Genomic DNA, 22,499 nt, shown 5'->3' on the forward strand with positions numbered 1-22,499 from the left:
TTGAATTCTTGTCCTTTTAGGGAAGTTATTCGAACGTCATTTGGACCGATAAATACGAGCGTAATTACGGCGATCGACATAAATCTGGCATGTGACTTATCACGTGTTTAACACTATAATTTCCGAACGACTCCGAATATCAAAAAATCACTTAGCCCGTATATTCTAGACTATATCTAAATACAATTGGTGTAAAAAAGTTCGATTCCGCGAATCCGACACACGGGATGATCGATCCCCTTGAAGGGTGCATTTTCAGCGATTATTTTTTTTTATATTTATTGAAAGTTTGAAAGAAGATAAAACAGATTTTGCTTTATTACATTTGGAAAAAGTAATTGGAAGACACAGAAAAACAGGAAATCTCAAAAACAAACTAAAATGACGATTTTTTTTTGTAAAAACGGAACTAAAATCATCTGAGCCATGTTGTTGAGTAAATTACGTAGAATGTATAATTTTTGTTGTTTTCTATCATAAATAAAAAGTATTTTTGGAGTATTCATCTGGTATATGCATACGGTTATAACCGATGCCTTCGAGGTCGTTACAAAAGGTATATACTTTATTTACTATTTTCCATTTTGAAATAGTTAGCCACGGTCCGAACCAAGGGAAAAACAGATTTCAACACTGGTTAATGTAAATTTCTAGCATCCGTTAGATGGCCCTCGACGCGGACTTTTCACCTACGACACATCCGACATACTCACCACACTGGCCCAGGCTGTCAGCCATTTGTAATTGTTTGCAAAAGACGGACGTTCGTCTTGTTCGTGTGTCGCTGGACGGTTGTCAAAATCTGGAGAAAATTCCTGATAATTCGCTGGGGACGCGTTGGTAGGAGTTTGCTTTGATATGTCCAGTCGGCTGTCGTGAGTCCTGTGCCAATTGCTCGCATTTTCCGTGTCGTTGGGGCGAGTGATTCCGCGAGTGACCAAGGAGTTTCCGCTCGTCGGTTGTGATCTGCAGAGAAGTGCCAAGAAAATTTCACAGTGCGTGCGTGTGTGTGTTCGTCAATGCAAAGTGCGGCCGTCGATGGATTCCAAATTCGGAGCCGTGAATGGAGTGAGCAAGGCCGCAAGTTTGTCGGGTACCAGTGAAGTGGCAAAGTAAGTGCAAGGCGCGAGGAGAGAACCACTTGCTGCAGAAGACGTCATTGAAGAAATCGCGAAAAGAAGGGTTCCTGCCAGGGAAAGAACCCCAGACGTCAGTGCAAGGGCGCCCAGCGTCCGCTTGCCGAGCTCCTCGCGAGACGTCAACGTCGCTCGCTGACTCACTGTCGGTCGCCTGACAGACGCAAAGCTGGGGATTCCCACCCCGCGCCTCCTGCTGGAACGCTAGCCTTCGACGGCGACAATTTCTTGAAGTAAGTTGACACGTTTTTTGAGAATTCCGTCCAGATTGGGTTTCTTCCGGCGACCCGCTGACGCAACCCCGGCCGGAAGTCGCGTGCGACCTCGTGACGTCTCAGTGCATGGCCCGAAAGTGTGCGGCTTGCAGGCCGATCCCGTCCCAGCGCTTTATTTTGATTACTGGCGAGTGGGCGGCGGTTGCATTTGTTCGTTCATCGTTTGAGGGAAATTCGAGCTGCCACAGAAGGAAATGTTGGGTCAACTGGTTTGACGGAATCATTCGATTCTGGAGCAGCGAGCGAATGGCACTCGCCGATCCCGCTCCCATGGAATGCGTCCCGAGGTGCACCGGTGTCCCCTCGAATCCGAGTGCCACATGAGCAGATATCGCTCCGCGCGGTGAAATGCTTTACTGCCTTTTGCAACGGTTGGCCGCACACCACTTCCGCTGTTCTTTCACCTTTCGTTCACCTGCGATTTGCAAACGATAGTTTTTATGCGGGGCAGCGACCGCAGCAAACGACACAACTGTTCGAAAGTTTTGTGATTGTGACTAAATTGGTTATTGTGTTATGGCTCGGCTAATTTTGCCGGATTCGCTTTGAAATGCTAGGCAGTTCCTTACTCCGTTTGAAGGGATGAATTCCGTGATTCCCAAGTATGAAATTACGTTTACATCGTTTGAAGATTAACTAAAAGTACAACAGAACGTCGAATAGTTTCAAGCCAAAACTAAGATGACTTCAGGATAAAACCCAAGGATAACGAAGAATGAGTAAAGTGGGACGGTGACCAATGCCCGATCGCACGGATCCAATTGGTAACATGGGAGTGCTGGCAGTCCGGGGATAGTTCCTTGAACTTGGAGTGCAGTTACGCTTTCTTCCAACCGGCTGCTGGTTGCAGTTCTATCTTCCAGACAGGCCTCGATTCCGCTGATATGACTGTTAGATGTGCATGTGGTATCACTGCTTAAGGTGGGCGTTTTCCTTTTCAGCCTTTCGGCCGTTAAGTTTTGACAGAGTTAGGATCCTCCCGTAGTTGTTCAGTGATCTTTTATTCTTTTGTTTTATCTGTGATTTATGGAAGGGCATTAACAACAAAAGCACCAAAATCCGAATTGAAGTTTTTGCTTGAAATGGTGAGGAGACTCTTCGGAGAGGCTGAAGACTGGCCACTCGATCCCTAAAAAGTATTTTACAAAAGTAACCGTTCCACAAATTGACTTTCTGCTCTTGGATATTTCTGTGCTCCGGTGCCTATGTCGTCCCTTCACCCAATGGGAATCAATGAATCGATGAACCGGAAATTGAGAAGGAAAATGGGGGACACCCATGTCGCTACATCATTCATACCGGGATTTTCTAACCCCAACGACTTAAAATGAGTAACGAGTAAAACCCTACTCATACTTACCAGCACGTAGCATGTCAGATACAAAAGTGTTCTTTCATTTAATCACTTTGCGACTATATATATATATAAAAGCAGTAACCGTATCGTGTTCAGCACGTGTCTAGTGTGTCAGTCGTAACGCGGACCAAAGTATTCATGCTTCCAACCAGGTAACGTATACGACTACACCCAGCAGACATATAGGCCAAAGGGTTAATACAAAAGTAATTGCAGAGGCGTCGTGTGAAAATCTTATACCAATCTTCAATTAAATCAATGCCTCATTGTCCACTTTCAATGTGAAAACTAAACACAGCAAATTTAATTGAGAACAATTTGCATTACTGCCACAAATAGGCACTGGTCGAATAGAAAAGTACAGCCCTCCGCAGACACGACGGATGAATATTCATCGCACGGCAACAATATCCATTCCTGCTATTGCTATTGCCTATGTCTGCTTGCAAATATGAATACTCACACAGTAAATATAAGAAAGGATACTTTTCTGTCGGACACGCTACGCACTGGTAAGTATGAATACAGCTTAATCAAGAAGTCTAAACACAGGAGGAACTTAAGCGGCTAAGGGGCACGGAATCTCTCAGCAAGACCTTTTGGGTAGGGACGTGGTAGACAATTGGTGTGTCAGTGTGTCGATGGATGGTTGTCTTGTGAGTTTCTTCATCTTATCCCAGCAGGGAACGCATAAATCCGAAAAATTGATCTTGGTTGCATTTACTTAATTCCTGCTCACTTCCTAGGAGAGCAAACATAAATCGCCAAAGACGTTGCGCGTGTTTGCTTGTACCAAGTTTCGATTGAGGAATTTTGAAGGATCATTCGCTTACTGATTCCGTAAAGATCCATTACCATTAATGCGAAATGAATATTTAAGGAAGTTATGCCTTTGATTCCCACTGGCATGTGGGAAGCCATTAACAACTGTGCAATGTCTATTGTTAGGACACTTGGACGAGTAATGGGGGTTCCAGTTTCAGATATCTAGAATTATGTAGCTTGTGTGGTGTGGTTCACTGAGCCCTCCCATCAGTTTCGAGCAGGTTTGGGCTTTTGTTACCAAACACAACAAATTTAGTTCCATTTGAAGTTTAAGTGGTAACAGCGCTGGTCTCTCATAGAAGAAGGTCACGGTTTAAAGCTTACTGGTGGCAGAGGAATTTGCTATCGTAACGGGATGTTGAATACCAGTCGACTCAGTTGTCAGTGATAGCTGACTCAAGTCAGGGTAATAATCTCGGGCAAGCGCAATGCTGATAACATTACCTTCTACATGGTACTGTATTGTATCGGTATGGTTTTGAGTAAAGTGCTTCAACACAGTTCAGCGCCCTGACCCAGTTGTTATTTGAAGTTCAACGGTACCTTAGTATTTATTTTCCTTCCTTCAGTACTCAATAGGTGCTGGTAATTAGTATACCGATTGAAATGGTAACATTACACCGTCTGTGATCGCTTCGTGAAATTTCTGTAAAATTGTAAAAACAAAGTAGCGGTTTTAGTAAATGCAGTTCGAAGCTGGCGAAAACAACACACTGTCATTCGTATTTCACAGAGAATGCTGCGACTTCGAAGGAATGCGACAGTTACGTTCAGACATGTTCACTCCTAGAACATACGCAAAGTATTGTGGGTAGAGAGGTTTCATAGTTGCCCGTATAGTCCAATCATAACGTACGGCTCTATTGTGTGGTGGCAGATGCTGAACAAGAAGTACAATAGAAAGAAGCTTAATAGGATTAAAAAAACAAGTGATCTGAAGTCCTGCGCAGCACATTCAATTCGCTACAGCGTGCAGTACTTTCAGACCACGTGAGCCCGGGTGTTGGATAGTGAAGCATTATGACCATAGTAATAACCTAGGCGAATGCACCTCGAGAACTCTAGGTGTTCCCAACGGACAAGGCCAACTTTAAGCCGAGTTTTACTTGGAATTTTGCTATGGATTTTGCAACTAGAGTGTGTTGCAAGGTCTGGCTCATGGGAACATAGAGGGGAATGAGCGGATTGGCTAGGCGAGGCTTTGGTTTTGGTAGTTCATGGGCACAAATTGTGTCCCACTGGCGTCAGGAATGGAATCTATTCGCTCTACTTAGTAGCCATTGATTTGAGATGACGAACACTCACCGTTTGTAACAAAACCTGATCGCAAGAGCTTGTGGGGCAAATGTGTACAGGATTACGACAGTCTGTACGAAGCACTGGCCTTTAGAGAACCATGTTGCCTGATTCTGCATTCTCGCCTTGTCGAAGCTACGAAGAGGAGGAAGAAACTCTCAAGCACTTTCTTTGCGATTGCCCAGCTCTAGCTAGAGCCAGGTTATGTTCACTAGGAAACACATTCTTTGAGATCGTCCGTATGGATGAGGATGATCCAGCCCGGAAAGTTTATAAGGGCAATATCTGTAGTAGAAAAGAAGACGAGGCAGACTCTGCCTGAGATGAAGCGATGGCGTAGATCAGGGCGCCAGGCAACTTTTAGGGATACCGAATAGGTGAACCTCGGAGCAAGACCGGGGTGTCTGGAGTTCCTTACCAAGGCAGTCTTCTTATGCCGAGAATGAAATGTACCTGGGGTCATTGTCCTGACAGAAGACAAACGGTTGCTTTATGCCTAACATATTAAATGACTCACTCTGGTCGCTTCGAAGCCCCATCTTAATCGATTCCAGCCATCATGCTTGACATTTGCCTTTATGTCTTGCATCCCCTTGTCTTAGACCGTTGTTGATGTTGAATGGTCTCGAGAGCGGTCCTGCTGTTTTTATTCGGTCTCGCACATTGGTCAGGGTCAGCCTAATCAGTCTTATAAAAATTCTCTTATGGCCGTGGGGCTCTGCTATTATAGGCGGTCTTAAGATCGAAGAAAAGATGACCATATTCCAATAGTTATTCTATCGTGAAAAAAAAAGAGAGAAAAGAGAAAATTTTATTTGTTGCTGATTTGCCTGGAGTGAAGCCTCTTTGGTATGGGCCGATGATGTTCTGGGCGTATGGAGCTATCCGGATAGCTTGAATAGCGGAGAATATCTTATAGATGGTACTCAGCAACGTGATACCTCTATAATTGCTACACTGTGTGATATCTCTCTTTTTATGTCTTTGCTATACCAAGCAAACTACAAATGAGTAAGAAAATCAAACAATAATAAATTTTTACTAAAATATTTGAAAAAGAATACCAATTTTCCCACTTTTTCACTGCCCAGCCTTTTCCGAAGAGTAGATTGGACCCGATCAAATGTAGAAAGAATTTTTTCTACAGATGCTGGCGTTAGTTGACCATGCTTATTTATGCTGATTAACTTGGATTCCCATCATTTCAAAAATTGTATAATGAAATACAGCCATCTGTATTCATGTAGGGTTTCATCCAACGCCGAGGCGATTCATCAGGCACTGCCTCACCTCTGGTAACATTGGTGCGAATTATATTCAACTTGAAAACCGCATTCACATTGTGGCCGAAGCTGGAAGAGCAATCCATGGACCAGAAAAGCAAAGAGATTAAATTGAAAATATTTTCCTTTATTAATTTGATGTTTTCCTAGCATCTTATAGCAAAAATTATTTCGAGCAACTCTCAGATTGAATCTGCATAAAAAAGAATGGTTGTCGACCAATCCCCATTAAATAGGCACTATCACTGTTATTTACAGTGACCTGCCCAGAACCGAACGATTTAAATATCTCGGGCCAATGCTTTCAGTCAATAGAGAACTGCGTCATGAAATTGCTTCACGTATTTGCGCAACTTGAATTAAGTGACGTTTCACAACAGGTGCTCCTTGTGATCGACATATCAACGAACGTCTCAAATCTAAAATTTGCCGTAGTGTCGTCCGCCCTGTTGCCCTCTTCGATGGTATGGTCACGTATTTCGCGCCAAGCGGAATTCACTTGCTGGTATTGGTATGATTATCAAAGTTGATGGGAAACAACGGTAGTTTGATACGCTGAATGGCGAAAGTCTCGAGATTGCATTCAGTTCAGGCAAATAACAACAAAATGGCGCAACCGATCTTGACTAGCCGACCTCGCTTGTGAACGAGACAAAGGCTAAAGAAAAAGAAGAAGCTCTCGCGCGTCTTTAATATTCAATCCTTGTCAATATACTTTCATCATTTCCATTATCATTTTCTAAGTCCAATCGAATTATCTACATTTCTACTGATTCTTGCATTGCAACTCTATGAGGTGATCAGCCGAAGCTGCTTTTTATAGCATATATAGCTTTCACAATTTGCCTATCAGTTAGATACCTGAACTCCTTACAAAAAATGTTAAGCAATATTTGTAACTGCAGGATTCTGCCGTGACGGTTTTGAATGAAGTGCTCCAACACACTTCAGGGCCCTTATTCAATTGGATTGACGCGATTACAGCACCTATTCACCCGACTAACGATCATGTACGGTAATTTAGGGGAATTCCAATAATATAAAATTCCTTAGAGAGTTGTCAGACGATTTTAGAAGATTCCCAAAGTTTTTTCACTGTGTGGGTCCGATGTAAGGCGCTTGCGGTTCGTTGTGGAATAAAAATGTTTTTGGAGGTCCCCGAGAATAGGTCCAGAACTACTCATTGATGCTGTAAATGACATAACATCGAATCGCACTGGTCAAACGAAAACTATAAAGATAGGAGGCTGCTACTTTGAGACCGTTGAAAATTTCTCCTATCTAGGATCGAAAATCACAACCGACGACGAAATTCGCGCATGGTTGTTGGCTACGAACGGAGTTTATTTCAGCTAATAAAAACTGTTTCGCTCGAAACGACTCACCATAGGGTCAAAGTTCTTACTGTACAAAACTATGATCTGGCCAGTCCTTATACATTCCTCGTGGACCTGGGGTCTTAGCAGGAAGAATTACGAACTCTTGGCCGCGTTCGAGAGAAGAATCCTCCGAAGAATTTTTGGTCCCCTACGATTCCGTAGCCTACATAACGACGAAATCTATGAGCGACACCATGACCGTTTGGTTGTGGATAAAGTTCGGCACAACAGGTTGCGGTGGGCGGGTCTTCTAATTCGTATAGATGAATATGATGCAGCCCGGAAAGTCTATAAGGGCAATATTTATGGGAGAGAAAGAAAACCAGGCAGACCCTGCCTGAGATGGAGCGATGGCGTAGGTCAGGAAACCAGACAGCTTTTAAGGATATGGAATTGGTGGACCTTGGCGCAAAACCGGGGTGTCTGAAGTTCCTTACTAAGGCAGGTCTAGACCGGATACGCTGCGCCGTTGATGATGACGACGACATTTGGGCCTCACCGTATTCGAACTTGATGTCTCGTATTATGGTCTTTATATTCTTGTGCATATCCCTGCGTTTCTTAATAAATTCGCTTGTATTATGTCCTGGAGAGGGGAAGGCCGCTGTGCGACAGCACATATGTGTATAAATTTGTAAGAGAAAGTGTGTCTGTCATATTTATGAATTCGGTTCTAAGCAGCTGATTACTCATAGAGTATAGCCCTTTTTGTGTCAAGTCTCCTTTTCATCCAAGGCTGAAATTCCGTAATTAGACTCTGCTCTGGAAGCGGCTTCCATGACTTAAGGCAGCACTTCGCGGTCTTTGTCATCATTAATCTAACTTTAATTCCCCGCTACATTCCTCATCGTTGCCAAAAGGACTGGAGTAGATTTAGGGCGGGTATGAATATTCCTGTTAAGTTTCATAAACGAAAAATCCCAGATTCGTTCATCAAGGTAGTGTCCGTTACTGTAGCGCGAAGGTTCCGAAATTAGATGTTTCCTGTTCATTTCTTTGTGGAGTACAGGGTATTCATACAGCCTTTTTTCTTTATTGTTGCTATTTTTTAATATTTGTAAATGAAACGGAAGCTTAATGCTGTGAGGGTGATAAATCTACAGCACCGAGACAGCACAAAGACGAACAAAAGCAACCAAGACCGAATGAGGTAACGGGATCGAGAGAATTGGGACTTGAAACAAAGCTTGTCGATGAAAGTTACACCTAGATCTTGAAAGGAGTTCAGAGATCACAGTAGCCGTCCATCAGCCTTAGCCTTAGTACGAGTACAATGGGCCAACACGGCCTGAGTGCTCAGAAGCTGTAGCTTCTCCCCCACCATACACACATACACAGCCGTCCATCAAAAAAGTAGAGAAAGGGTAGTGGGGAGGATTTGAGCCAGCAACTTATCGAGTGGCATTTGCTGACGTTTAGTGTCAACGTATTCATCGATTTGTTCTTATAGGTCATTTATATAGAGCGAAATCACAGAGATCGAATCCCGAAATGCCTCGTTAAACGTAGAGTGGAGGAGATCAACTACAGGGAAAATGTAGAAAGTCTAAATTGACACAGGCAGCAAATTGTTTCTAAGATTTTCAAATCGGAGGACCCGGTCCCTAAAGCAAGATAGCTGGAAATCTATTCAAGGAACTAAGGTTCGAAGTGGTTCACGGTGCCATCACCTCATCGTCATCATATTTCTATTATTATATTATCGACTTATGAAAAGAATAAACGTAAATAAATCCAATCCAGCTATTGCTATTGTTAGCATTGCCAATTATCCAGCCATATTTAGGTTTCCTTGATTTTCTGCTTGTCAAGTGGGAACTTTCTTTCTCGAAAGTTCAGTCTACTGCTGACGTCCACTCTATTTTATAGACCTCTCCCCATTCCTAACAATGAAAATACCCCCTAAACTGTTCCATTGACGAAGTTTCGATGAATGCGTAAAACTGAACCTGTCAGAATCGCGAAAATATTTTGCTTCTATTCAAAGAATTCCGGGCGCCACGTATTATTTATTTGTTTACGAAATTTATGGTTCACCTTTCTTCTGAGAACCGTTGGTTTACAAACTGCGCCCCCAAGACATGTTTTCCAACTTTTCCATTTCATTGTGAGTTAGATTCCATCTAAAAATAAATTAGAAGAAGCGGCAACAGCCGGTGCCGAGAAAATTCTGGTGCATGTCAGTCGATGATAAAACGAAGTTCACATCGGCGCGAAAGTAAATTGATACGCAAATTAAATAATTACCGTAGAAACTCTCGAAGTGCGATACTATCTAAGCGAAATATGAGGGTGGAGGCACTGCAGTAACCTACTTGTGTGGGTTAGTATGCGTGAAGATAGCCATACAATTCAGAGCGAACGGGAAGGTTAATTGATGTTTAATTGAATTATGGCGACAGTTGAGTGGTTGTTGTTTATTCTAAAATGAACGAGTATCACGGAAAGTTTATTATTCAGATTTTCTACGGTATGTGGTCGAAGCTGGAAATCTTTGCAATAATCAAAAAGATTTTATCTAAATTCGAAAAAAAAAATATTTTATTAATTTTGATAGTTATGTCAAGGTTTTCATCTCAACTATGCTACACTGGCCAAGAAAACTGGTAATTGAAGAAAGAAACAGTGTTTTGTCCGTGTCTGTCCGTGTCTGTCCATCGCAAATGACGAGAGGTGTGCCTACATTATTTACCTCCACCGTAGAAATGTCAGCTAGTCCCAGAAATGTGCTGCAGGCCAATGCATATTCACGATGGAATGTGAAAATCTCAGGTTAGCACGGCGCTACTTCCCTCGAGGGATTCCTCTTTCAAGTGGAGACTTCCTCTCGCTCTACACTGGGAGGCAGTTTTAACTTATTGTGTCAGCAAGTACACAAGCTTGTTAAGCATAAAGCTAAAGGTACACCAATTATGACAACTAGTGCAACGTAGAGAAATACCTTGACGTTCGATGGAACTGGATGAATGGAAGAATGAAAATCAGAAACGTACGGAATTACCGGATTATTTCGAGAAGTGCTGTCGCTTCTGTTATGGATCTGCTGCACCTAAAATCCCAGTATTCCCGCTTGCTTGTTGCTGAGTAGCTTCAATGTATTGACAAACTAGATGATCTATGCTATAAATCGACAACCGTGGGTACTGCGGTGCAAAGTTTAGTTTTAAGAAAAGTAACCATCCCTGTCTAAAGAGCTTTCGTTATTGTAAACGTTTTTTGAATGCCAGCAGTAAAGCTGGGGAATTTTGCGATTTTTTAAAGATATTACATTCTGTAATGCTTGACAGGAGGTATTGTCTTATGTGGGCTGTAGTCTTCCTAATGTATGATGCTTGCTGATGAACTGGTCGGGAGGTGAGATTTCAATTTTCTGAACTACTAAACAATTGGTTTGTATTTGGAAGCGCCCGAACTTCATTTTTAAGGGTTTGTTGGTAAGACAAACTCTATTAAAATCGGTTCAATGTTTGTCTGCCTGTCACACGCACTTTTCTCAGAAACGGCTATACCCATTGACATGGAATCCGGTGAGAAGATGGGAACTGTGAACGCCCACGCGTGGGGTATATTACATCTTTCTATGCTGAGTTTGAGTTTAAGGGGGACATGCAAAAGGCGGGTGTAACATTTTTTTTTCACCGAATATAATTGTGCTTCCCGACTTGTCCATTATCAAGTTAGAACGCCCAGGTCGAAAGATCGCAGAGTGTAGGCTGTTTCTTTTATTAGCGGATTTCATCAGTTAAACTACACTGTTATGATTGAAGCTTCTCGACCACAAGATCATCGCATGTGGATTCCACTTCCGTGCTAAGCAATGCTCCATTACTGAAAGACGCAAAATCTACCCAATTTTTCCCAGTTCTGAATATGTGCGTTAGAACATTCCCCCTGGGAAACTCACATAAACTGAGAATAACTAAAATATAATTTAGAAATTGTTCGTCTGATATGAATGTCTACAGTTATCTTTAGTTGAGTAGGTTATTTCCACAATTAAAAACTAGGGCTGACCGACATATCCTGCCTTGTATTCACAATTCAAAAATATCCTTCAACCCTCACCTTATCAATGTCGGAAATTCATTTTCACACTTTCCACACAACTTCCTTACAATGCGATATCCTTCACACTCAGCCAATACATTTTCCAACAAGTTCAATGGCCATCCTGAAGAGCAAGGAGAAAGGATGTCAATAAACGTTCACGAAGTCCTCTAAATGCGGAAGTCACATCAAAGGGGCGGTAAAGGAAGTGCACAAACGAAGCGCGGAAAGTACACGTCACGGGCTCTTTATGTTTTCATGGTAAAGAATCGAATTGAGGCGACACAACGTGAGAGAGGCTCTTATGCTTTAATTTTACGCTTGTCGTTCATTCGTTTCGCTTCCTCCAATGTGGGTTTTGCGCGACAGTTCCTTTCATTTTCTTCCACTTAAACGTGTATTGATTAAGTTTTCTTCGACATTTCGCCTTCTAGCGAAGTCGCGAACGGCCTTGTCGTAGTTGCGACACTAGAGCAAATTTGAATTTGGAGATGGGGAGAATCTCTTGGATTATAGTGTGTAACATGAGAATGCTTCTTGCCTGTTGATTAGACATATGATATGCACATATATGAATATAATTTGAAGAAGTTTGACTTGGTAAACGTCCTGTTGTGTTATTGGTTAATTCTTGCTTTGTTTCTTGTCCTTTTCAAATACTCGGTCAACTTTTGCACCTTCAAGATTTCAGACCCGCAAGTCGTTTTTTCTCTTCTCTTTGTTTCGCAAAAATGCTCACACGTCATATGTTTCGTTTGATCACTCGGTAAAGCTTGGCAATAGTGTCGTCCAGTTGTATACAATTTTTTTTAGCTTCCTATCATCTTAAATATACAAACCTCTTTGAATAAATTTCAATTGGATCTTCTCTGTGTCATAACGATTATCCGGTTTCTTTATTTACTCCAATTTTCTTTCAAAATTGCTTTTTAAAAAAAGCAAAACACCATGCTCCATTCCGTAAGAGATAATAAAAATGCTGCTCAAGCAGCCTCGTGTGCGTTCGCAATTTTTAAGTTTCATCGTTTAGCTCCTTGGATCCTTGCGGCTTCTCCCTTGAGGATAAGCTTAGCAATGCTTACTTTAATTTGAGATGGTGACTCTGGGGTAAGATGTTTCTGGGGTCTGATGCTTGTCGAACCAATCTGTCAGCCTCATTATCAGTGATGCTTGATAGGACCAATATCACCAATGTTTTGTTCAATCGATGGACTTTAAACACCCCGATTTCATTTGACTTGATGCAGCGTAACTCTTGAAATGTTGATTAGCTGTCAGGATAAGTTGGAATGGTACTACCTAATCAGTTTTACCGCATCCTTTTTTGTTGCTAATGTAACGTTGAATATCTTCGCCAGGTATATTTTTTTCTTTCTTCCCAGGGCTGGTCCAGATCCATAACTGGGTTTTGAGTGCGGTCCTTTGACTAGTCCCAAACAGGTAAAGAACGATCGCCTTTTTCTTTGCCGCTAGTTGCCCAATTATTCACTGCTCCCCTGGTATTGTTTTTTGCCAAAAAGAGGAACTCAGGAAGATCTTAACCGGGGTTTTTTCAGCTGGTTAGACTGTCCCCTTCGCATTCATTTTATTTAAACACATCCATTAGTTCCTAGCATATTATAATGGGTCCATGTTTCTTTAATGGTGAGGATTCAACGTACCTTCGCGTTTAATTTCAACAATAATAAGGACCTGCTTCCGTTTTAGTCTGTAGATGACCCAGTTATTTAGAAGCAGACCAGTTCGTTGCTGTCTTGCCATTTGAGAGATGAACATTATGTAATTATAGGTCCCTTGAGCGATATGGTTCTGGAATATTACTGTCGCAAGTGTAATAACAATCTCAACGAGGACTGTCTCCGTAGTCTGCCATGAAACGGGCACTTGAAAATATAAGCAGTTCCTATGGATAAAGTTGCCAATCCTTCAATGAAAAACGATGTTAGGTAGATCGGTCGGAAACATTTCCTCTATGTAGATCCAAGTCTAGGGTAGCTATTCTTTTTATCACTAGTGGAGCGGTGGTATTTGTTGCCCCAAATTTGCATCCATGGAATGAGTTAAATGCCCACTTGATTGAAAATTTTCCATGCCATGTCTTGAGATTGAGGGACAAGCTTGGACAGGTTAACATTTATGTTTCGGCGGGAGAAGTGCACTTCGTACGTAACAGTACTATAGTTGAGAGCGTGATATCGTTTGAGAAATACCAGGTTCCGACTAAATGCGCTATACTAGGGGATGCTACTATAATATCCAAATACAAATTGAATTATTCTCCTGACTTCAGTAGATAGTTCAACAGTCTGTTGTTGATACTAAAATTTCTCCAACAAATATCGTGACCATTAACATCACAGTTTCATGGCTTCTACCCTTTTGAATTTAGAATATTGGGTAGAGTGTCCTACCAATAACAATTGTTCATTTCTCTGGATGAATGAATAGATGAGGTGCTGTGATTAGTCTCTTTGCTATAACTTTTCCCAGAGTTCGTTAACGTGGAAAGTCCCTTCCTAATCATCATCATCATCATCAACGGCGCAACAACCGGTATCCGGTCTAGGCCTGCTTTAATAATGAACTCCAGACATCCCGGTTTGCGCCGAGGTCCACCAATTCGATATCCCTAAAAGCTGTCCGCCGTCCTGGCCTACGTCATCGCTCCATCTTAGGCAGGGGCTGCCTCGTCTTCTTTTTCTACCATAGATATCGCCCTTATAGACTTTCCGGGTGGAATCATCCTCATTTTTACGGATTAAGTGACCCGCCCCCCGTAACCTATTGAGCCGGATTTTATCCACAACCGGACGGCCACGGTATCGCTCATAGATTTCGTCATTGTGTAGGCTACGGAATCGTCCATCCTCATATAGGGGGCCAAAAATTCTTCGGAGGATTCTTCTCTGGAACGCGGCCAAGAGTTCGCAATTTTTCATGCTAACAACCCAAGTTTCCGAGGAATACATGAGGATTGGCAAGATCATAGTCTTGTACAGTAAGAGCTTTGACGCTATGGTGAGCGGAACAGTTTTTGTAAGCTGAAATAGACTGTGTTGGCTGACAACAACCGTGCGCGGATTTCATCATCGTAGCTGTTATCGGTTGTGATTTTCGACCCTAGATAGGAGAATTTGTCAACGGTCTCAAAGTTGTATTCTCCTATCCTTATTCTTCCTGTTTGACCAGTGCAGTTTGATATTGTTGGTTGGTTCGTCTTCGGTGCTGACGTTGCCACCATATATTTTGTCTTGCCTTCATTGTGTGCAACCCAAGATCTTGTGCCGCCTGCTCGATCTGGATGAAGTCAGTTTGTGCGTCTCGGGTGGTTCTTCCAATGATGTCGATATCGTCAGCAAAGGCCAGCAGTTGGGTGGACTTAGAGAGGATCGTACCTCTTGCATTTACATCAGCATCACAGATCACTTTCTCGAGGGCCAGGTTAAAGAGGACGCATGATAGGGCATCTCCTTGTTGTAGACCGTTGTTGATGTCGAATGGTCTTGAGAGTGATCCTGCTGCTTTTATCTGGCTTCGCACATTGGTCAGGGTCAGCCTAGTCAATCTTATTAGTTTCGTCGGGATACCGAATTCTCTCATGGCCATGTACAGTTTTACCCTGGCATGCTATCACAGGCGGCTTTAAAGTCGATGAATAGATGGTGCAACTGTTGTCCATATTCCAACAGTTTTTCCATCGCTTGCCGTAGAGAGAAAAACTGATCTGTTGCTGACTTGCCTGGAGTGAAGCTTCTTTGGTATGGGCCAATGATGTTCTGAGCTTATGAGGCTATCCGGCCTAGCAAGATATCGGAGAATATCTTATAGATCCTAATCCTAATGGCTGGACTAAATAGATAATTTACTAGGTGAACCTGATCAACCGTCATCGTGTAGGGATGCTTCCGTAGACGATACTGGTTGGTTACTAGATTCATTATCAATGTCCACAAATTTACAAATTCTAGAACTTCATCAAGTGTACTAAGTATGATTTCAATCGTTATGTCTTACCAAAGGTCCCTTTTGTGGTGAAAAGTGTCCTTGGCCTTGTTTAATACACGTTCGAAATATTTGCTGCAATTTAACTTCGTATCAAAGATAACTCCCAGTTATTTGGCTTGACTTGACAAATAAAATTGTTCACCAAAAAAAAAGTAGGAGAGATTGGTCATGTGGTAGTTTATCGTGAAAATATTGACTTCACACGATCCTTCAACTTTGAATCCGTTTGCGCGAATTTTGTCGATATTAGTGTGTTGATAATATCAGGGTACATGACAACTTGCTCCGTTCAGCAAGATTAGTAGTTTGTGCACTACATTATCAAACAATAGAAGTGGTAGTGTATTCATCATCATCATCAACGGCGCAACAACCGGTATCCGGACTAGGCCTGCCTTAATAAGGAACTCCAGACATCCCGCGCGGAGGCCCACCAATTTGATATCTTTAAAAGCTGTCTGGCATCCTGACCTACGCCATCGCTCCATCTTAGGCAGGGTCTGCCTCGTCTTAGTATACTGCCCTGTGGATATTCTATGCGTGTATCCTGTTCTAGGTCCTTCCCACCCGTACGGAGAATTGTTTGACGGGTTGTCTGAAATCCTTACTGTCAAATTTCCTTCCCTTCCTTTCTTCCTCTGCGGCCTAGCCTAATCATCCCAGCTATACTATTCCTTCCAACAACCTCTTGCACTCTATTCTTCTCTTTTCATTTATTGTTTATTGTGAACTTCCGGAAAACCAAATTTGACAGACTCAACTCAACCTTAACGCCAATCAATAGTATCAAATTCAACGCGTGATCAACCTCTTGGCACCTTTTATAATATCCTCTCCGATCTCCTCTCCTGTTATGTCGCTTCTTTTCCTATTTGTCTTTGTTCTTACCCAACTTGGTTCACAGCGGAGATCCTTAATAACATTCGCCTGAATCATGCATTGCAGGAGAAATTTCGGACTTCAAAGAACGACGCCGACCATGCCCCATTTGAAGGTTATGTGCCCCACTGTAAAGTCGATGATTAAAATAGCGTTTCCTCCTACATCTCTGTTTCGTCTCCGCTGGACTGGGCTCTCTTGTAGCGTAAGTTTAAGTTAAACCATTTACTTGCTCCTCCCTTTGAGCACAATATGTAACTAGCAATTTACTTTCTCTGTATTGTTTTTAATTAAATAAATAAATGCTCTCCCTTGCTCATCATATGACTCTTTTGTCTTCGGAATCCAGTTTTTCCGTCTTTGGTGGCATGAACTGTTTACAGAGTTTTATATTCCCACTGTTCTGTTCAGTTGGCGCATTAGGTAACCAGATATTGCATGATTAATGGTGACTAAGGATCAGCATTTAAAGAGTGCTTTGTGACTGTCCAATTTTAGCTGCAGGTATACTATCATTTTAAAGTAGATTTTTTTGTTCTTTGCTGAAAGTTTGCGTTTTCCAAAGGAATACTAGGAAGTTAATTTGAATGAACTGATTCATCCTAAAAGACCTCTTCCTCTCTCGTTACTCACTCACTTTGCCGAAAACATTTATTGGAAGAATTTCTTAAAGAGATTGAAGCTGTGGAATTTTTCCTATGAATTTTCACTTTTATCCAGCACCCAAAAATGTGAAGCTACTTATAAATGGCTGGGGATGTTTCTGGGAGTTGAATTGTCTTTCCTTGTCGGCTCCTGATTTCGCTATCATAAAATGGCTTTATGCCTACATAAGCCTAGCGTCATTTTTGAGAAAGAATTCCCTGAAAGTCCTCTACTATTTGCTTCTATTTTTGTACCGCACCATACAACCCAAGGCTCCATATTTATTGATTTCTTGAAGCAGCTACACATACAAATGGGCAGATCAAACATTTGCCCGTAGAATCTGTGAATTAATTTTCCGAATGGATTCCTAAGGCAATGTTCTGGGATTTGAATGGCATTTGCATTGATGTAACGAGTCCGTTCGTCCCGCAAGGGAAGCTGGTGCAGGGTCGCTAATGGCTGGCGCTTACTTTCCTTCTTCGTTGAAGTTCTGTTCCTTCCCTGGCCCTATTTTGTTAGTGGCTTAACCTTTTCCTTCACTTACATTGTAGTTGAGTATGTCAAACATTTTATCTACATAGTATGCAGATGAACTCGATGAATTTTTCCATAATGGATGATGGCAAAAAACAGAATACGTGACATCCTCAGTCCGAGACTATATTGCGAGTCGATTGTTTAGAAAATGCTGGAAATGAAGATGGAAAATGGAAAGCTTTGCATTACGAGTGTGCCTACGCGAATATGGGCCTCGCCTCCGGTAGAATATTTCATTTTGGTTTATCGTCTGATGATAGAAATTTCCGTGGAAAATAAACTTCAGTGGGGTTGTGCCAGGAGGGAACTTTTTATTTATTTTCATCGGAAATTGGAAGTTCTCATGCTGTTGGATGCTTGAAAACTTGTCGCAAGCGGAAATGGTTTTTTTGTAATGCTTTCAAATTGTCCGTTTATTTTGGTTCCTTCGTGTCGGCGGAGGGTTGAATTCTTTCAAGTTATGTGGTTTTATTTAGAGATTTTTCCTATAAAATGGGGCATTGAACAGTCATAGCGAAAGCCCTCGATAATAAGGTCGAGATTCTCATCTGAATTATAATCATGTTACTTGATGCATTCCTGAGCTCTGGGGTTCCTTGTTTCATCACTCGGCCAAATGGGTGCTCAATGGAAATCCGGGCGTAATTCAGAAAAAATTCTTCCCACTTGGTAGAATCTAGCCCGAATTTCCATAATCCAATTCATCAAAATAGTCAACGCCTAAATGACTTCAATTATCGTCGAACCAATCTACCGAAAGTCTAATCTGGTTGCATTCCCCACAAAATGATTCACATCAAATACTATGCTTTGGGGTATCACGAAGAGTTCATTGTCGGTGAGCATAATCATTGAGTGAAAACAATTTTCACTGAAGCGAACATCATTTCCAATACTTATCAGAGCGCACTTGGAGTATTCTGGTTCGTTTATTTCAAACTCGAGTTACTAACAGCTACAGAGTGAGCCGAAAAATCGACTTTGGTGTAGATTATATTAACATGAGAGCCAGAAAATGGGTGTAATCATAAAGTATGAAAGATTTTGAAATTATGCGGGCGCCGGGGAAAAATTTAGGTTCGAAAATGATACTGATTTCACTTAAATTCAAAATTAAATGATGTATTATTAGCCATGTGGATTCTATGTCTTCCAATATCAGCAATTTTCGAGTATATCAAATTTAGCAAAAAGTGATCAACAAATGTGGGTTTAATCGAAAGAATGTACTAACCACGCCTTCGGAACGGAAGTTTATGAATGAATTTCGTAGTTCCATAATCGTGTTGTGTTCAGGCAAAATATTGCTGCAATTTCAGGAAACAGGACTATTTTAACCAAATTGGGTACATATTTGCCTTGGTGACTCTCTGAACACATGGGGGTCAATAAAGACTTAGATCGCCATCTTGTTGGCATGGTTCTCTGGGGCGCAAATCAACTCTGAATATCACCATCGCAAATCTGGCCTGAGAATCAGGTTAAAGTAAACATTGAAGATAACCATAACAAATTTCTCCGTAGTAGGCCAAGGGGGAAATGGGTGCCCCAATAACCGCAGCTATCAGATTTTCTGTAGATGGAGCATCAACAATTGATGCTGTTCGTTGCTGGCTACTAACAGGTCTCACGCATATTTGCCATCAGTCGCAAGAGTAGTCGGGAAGATTGGTCTGGTGATGATTGTAAGCTACCAAAGTCACGAAAGAATATTGCGTACCGCGCAATGCAGTAATCTCAAAAAACAGGTGCATGAGAAGACTTTTATGGTGAACTCCGCGAACTAGAGATGCGATTTCATAAATAGAAGAAACTAATTTGGGAGTGTCAGTAAGTCTATGAACGGACACGGATATTTTACCAACAAATCAGCAGGATGAAGGATCAAAACAAGAAATGGGAGTCTGATTTTCAACTGTAAGGACACATTGGATTCATGTGTTAAGTATTTAGACGGATAGTTCAACATCAATGCAAATGTAAATGTTGGCTTTGGTGCCACTACCCAGTCGATCAGTCTTACAAGCGGTGTTTGAGCGCCCTTCCATCCACATCAGAAATGTTTCCTTCAATCGGATGATTTCCAGCAAGACCAGGACTTAGTGGCAACTACTAATCCCTTATCGATTGACTCCATATAGTGTTGCTATTTAGTCCTGATAGCGCTGCTTGACTATGGAAACAGATTCGAATCGTGAACTCTGTCATTTCTGACGCAAACATTCTTCTGCCGCCAATAAAATGATATACATGCCGCCTGAAATATGACTATCTTTCTAAGAGGTCGAAATAATTCCTTCATTTAGTTTTCCAAAAACACTCCTGATCTCAATCCGCCCCCATACTGATCCAGCCTTCCTAGCTTTCATCATGAGTTCATTAAGCAGCCACGAAATGTCGATTTTCTGCGGAGTTGCATGCGAGAGGTCACATATTGTATCTGCAAACTAGCTGATTTTTATTAAGGTTAGAGCAACCGGGGCAATAGCAATGATAAGAACTGTGGGTAGCCCATCCTGCTTCAATAGGATCGATTCCATGCTGTCTTGCTGCGTTTCAAACCGCTGCTTTGTTGAAGGCACCCTTTTAATGTCCATAAATGCGCGCAGATCGTATTTCCTTTCTGATATCACATGTTCAATTTTTGCCATGAGCTCAAGTGGCGAGTGCTGTCTCCATGGATTTGCCTTTCTACTATGTATGTTGCCTGCAGATAAGCGGCTACCTGAAATACATGTTTCCAATGAACTGATCCGCTCCTTCTCCAGCCCTTTTAGTAACACAGAAGTTAGTCTCATTTTCCGTCCTTGTATGACAGCACCCCAGGCAATTAGAATGTAAACGTAGATTACCCGACTGCTGGCTATATGCTTTTACAAGGACTCCCATTTAAATTCGTAGTTGCCTTGAACTAATTAGTCTCTTCGGACAATCATTTGTATATTGATTATTTAGTCGACCTTATGCTCCACTTCTTCCTTGGTCAGCGAGTCGGAAATTTAAACTCCTTGTTCGGGAACACCAACCATGGATGTATGAGGTATATAAAGGGTTTCCAGTAATTGATCCGATTTATAATGTAGGAAATTTATTTGAGAACTTACATCTAATCTTAGATAAAGATGCCGTGGGCTGTACGTCCTCCACTGATCGTAGGAGTTGACATTTTCAGTCTGCCTGTTGACAGTTAAAGCACTTATTGAACGATGGCAGCTCAAAGACCTTTGAGGTTAATCGCGCCCTCTCTCATACATCATGGAGAGAGGAGCAGTACTGCCTGAGTCAATCTTTCTTGGGCAAAGTTCAGCTGCAACTTTTTACGACATACACCTACCGACTCACAAGCGAATTTTGATGCTTTGCGATGATGCAGTCTTTATAATTTGGAGAAGTTCTTAAGCCTTATGGGAATTTGGTTTTGGAGTAAGAACTAATTTTTAATCTCCATTGCTTACCAGTGAGACGTTTGATGAGACTGGTCCCATTTATTATTATAGTGCATTGAGGGGGTCCTCCGGTGTGAAGGTCGTTTTTTGGCTTTTTTTAGAATTTTTTTGTGAATTTTTCACCATAGCTTTACTAATATCTTGAGCGTGCATAGTAATTTTTCCAGCCCGATCACATAGTTCGTTATTGAAATACAAAGCAAAGTCCATCTTCAAAAAAAGGTGTTTTTCTGCTGCCACGCTAGAGGCTGCTGCGATCATCTTAGAGAAAAAAATAAACGGAATTTTAACGTACAGACTTAACTACTGTCCGCAAACTAGGATTATTAAAAAATTGTTGGTGCCTTGTTAAACTTTTTTTTTGAATTTTGGTGTTTTTTTAAGGCTTCTTCGATGAATAAAAAAAAACTACTGATGAATCGCAATTATCCTAGTTTGCGGAGCGTAGAAATATGTTCTGAATAAGTCGTGAAAATTTCAAAGAATTTGGTTGGATAGATTTTGGGCAGCCGATTTTCAACATGCAGTTTCGAGAAAAGTGCATTTAAAATGTAGAATGCGATTTTTAGCCATAAAACCTTAACTGACCATTAATCTACTATACCTAGTCCATAAACCTTAGGTTTCTCCAAGAAACACATGTACGGCGTTGGCTTCAATTCTTGTCCTTTTAGCGAAGTCATTTGGACATAACGACGAGCGTAATTACGGCGATCGACATAAATCTGGCGTGTGACTTATCACGTGTTTAACACTATAATTTCCGAACGACTCCGAATATGCCCATATATTGTACACTATATCTAGATACAATTGATGCCAAAAAAATTCGCTTCCGCGGATCCGACACACGGGATGACCCCCTTAATGACTACATATAACAACTTCGCTTACTAGAGGTATAGGTAATAGTAACTATAACTCATATATAATAACGCAACGAAAAATTCTTTTTGTTCTAGGTGATTCCTAGGCTTTATTCCTCCTGTTGGCTTTTCTCCCTTTGAGTAAAGCGCTCAGAATCAGAAACATACAAACGAACCGAAAAGCCAAGTATATACCCATGCGATAATCGTACTGTTCATAGTGAATAAGAACCCAAAAAAGGATTTATCAAAACTAACTTTCCCTAAATTTACGTTCCATGAAATGTTGACCCAATTCCTTTTTCATTATTTATATTTATTTCATAAGCCAATCTTTACAAATGTGATGTAAAAATTCTCCCCTGCTCAGTTCACCTCTTCTTCCGGATAAAAGCTAAAATTTCAAAAGATATTTTATGGCTGAACGACTTCGAGTGGGTGCGATGCGACTACACAACCTGCGAAGTCATAGCCGACAGTTTTTACATTGCTTCGCCCCAAGTGGGTAGGCGTATGGGAT

At 41.6% G+C, this 22,499-nt stretch overlaps 1 protein-coding gene across 1 annotated transcript in view; it reads left to right on the forward strand.

Moving 5' to 3' along the window:
- Nucleotides 1–530: 530 nt before the first annotated feature.
- Nucleotides 531–22,499, forward strand: part of LOC119647674 (E3 ubiquitin-protein ligase MIB2) — a 78,385-nt gene continuing 56,416 nt past the window's right edge. The window contains exon 1 of the mRNA XM_038048755.1: nt 531–1,369. The gene's annotated coding sequence lies outside the window, so the exon portion shown is untranslated. The remainder of the gene's footprint in view (nt 1,370–22,499) is intronic.

Source organism: Hermetia illucens, chromosome 1 (assembly GCF_905115235.1).
Source record: "Hermetia illucens chromosome 1, iHerIll2.2.curated.20191125, whole genome shotgun sequence".
Lineage (NCBI taxonomy): Eukaryota > Metazoa > Arthropoda > Insecta > Diptera > Stratiomyidae > Hermetia > Hermetia illucens.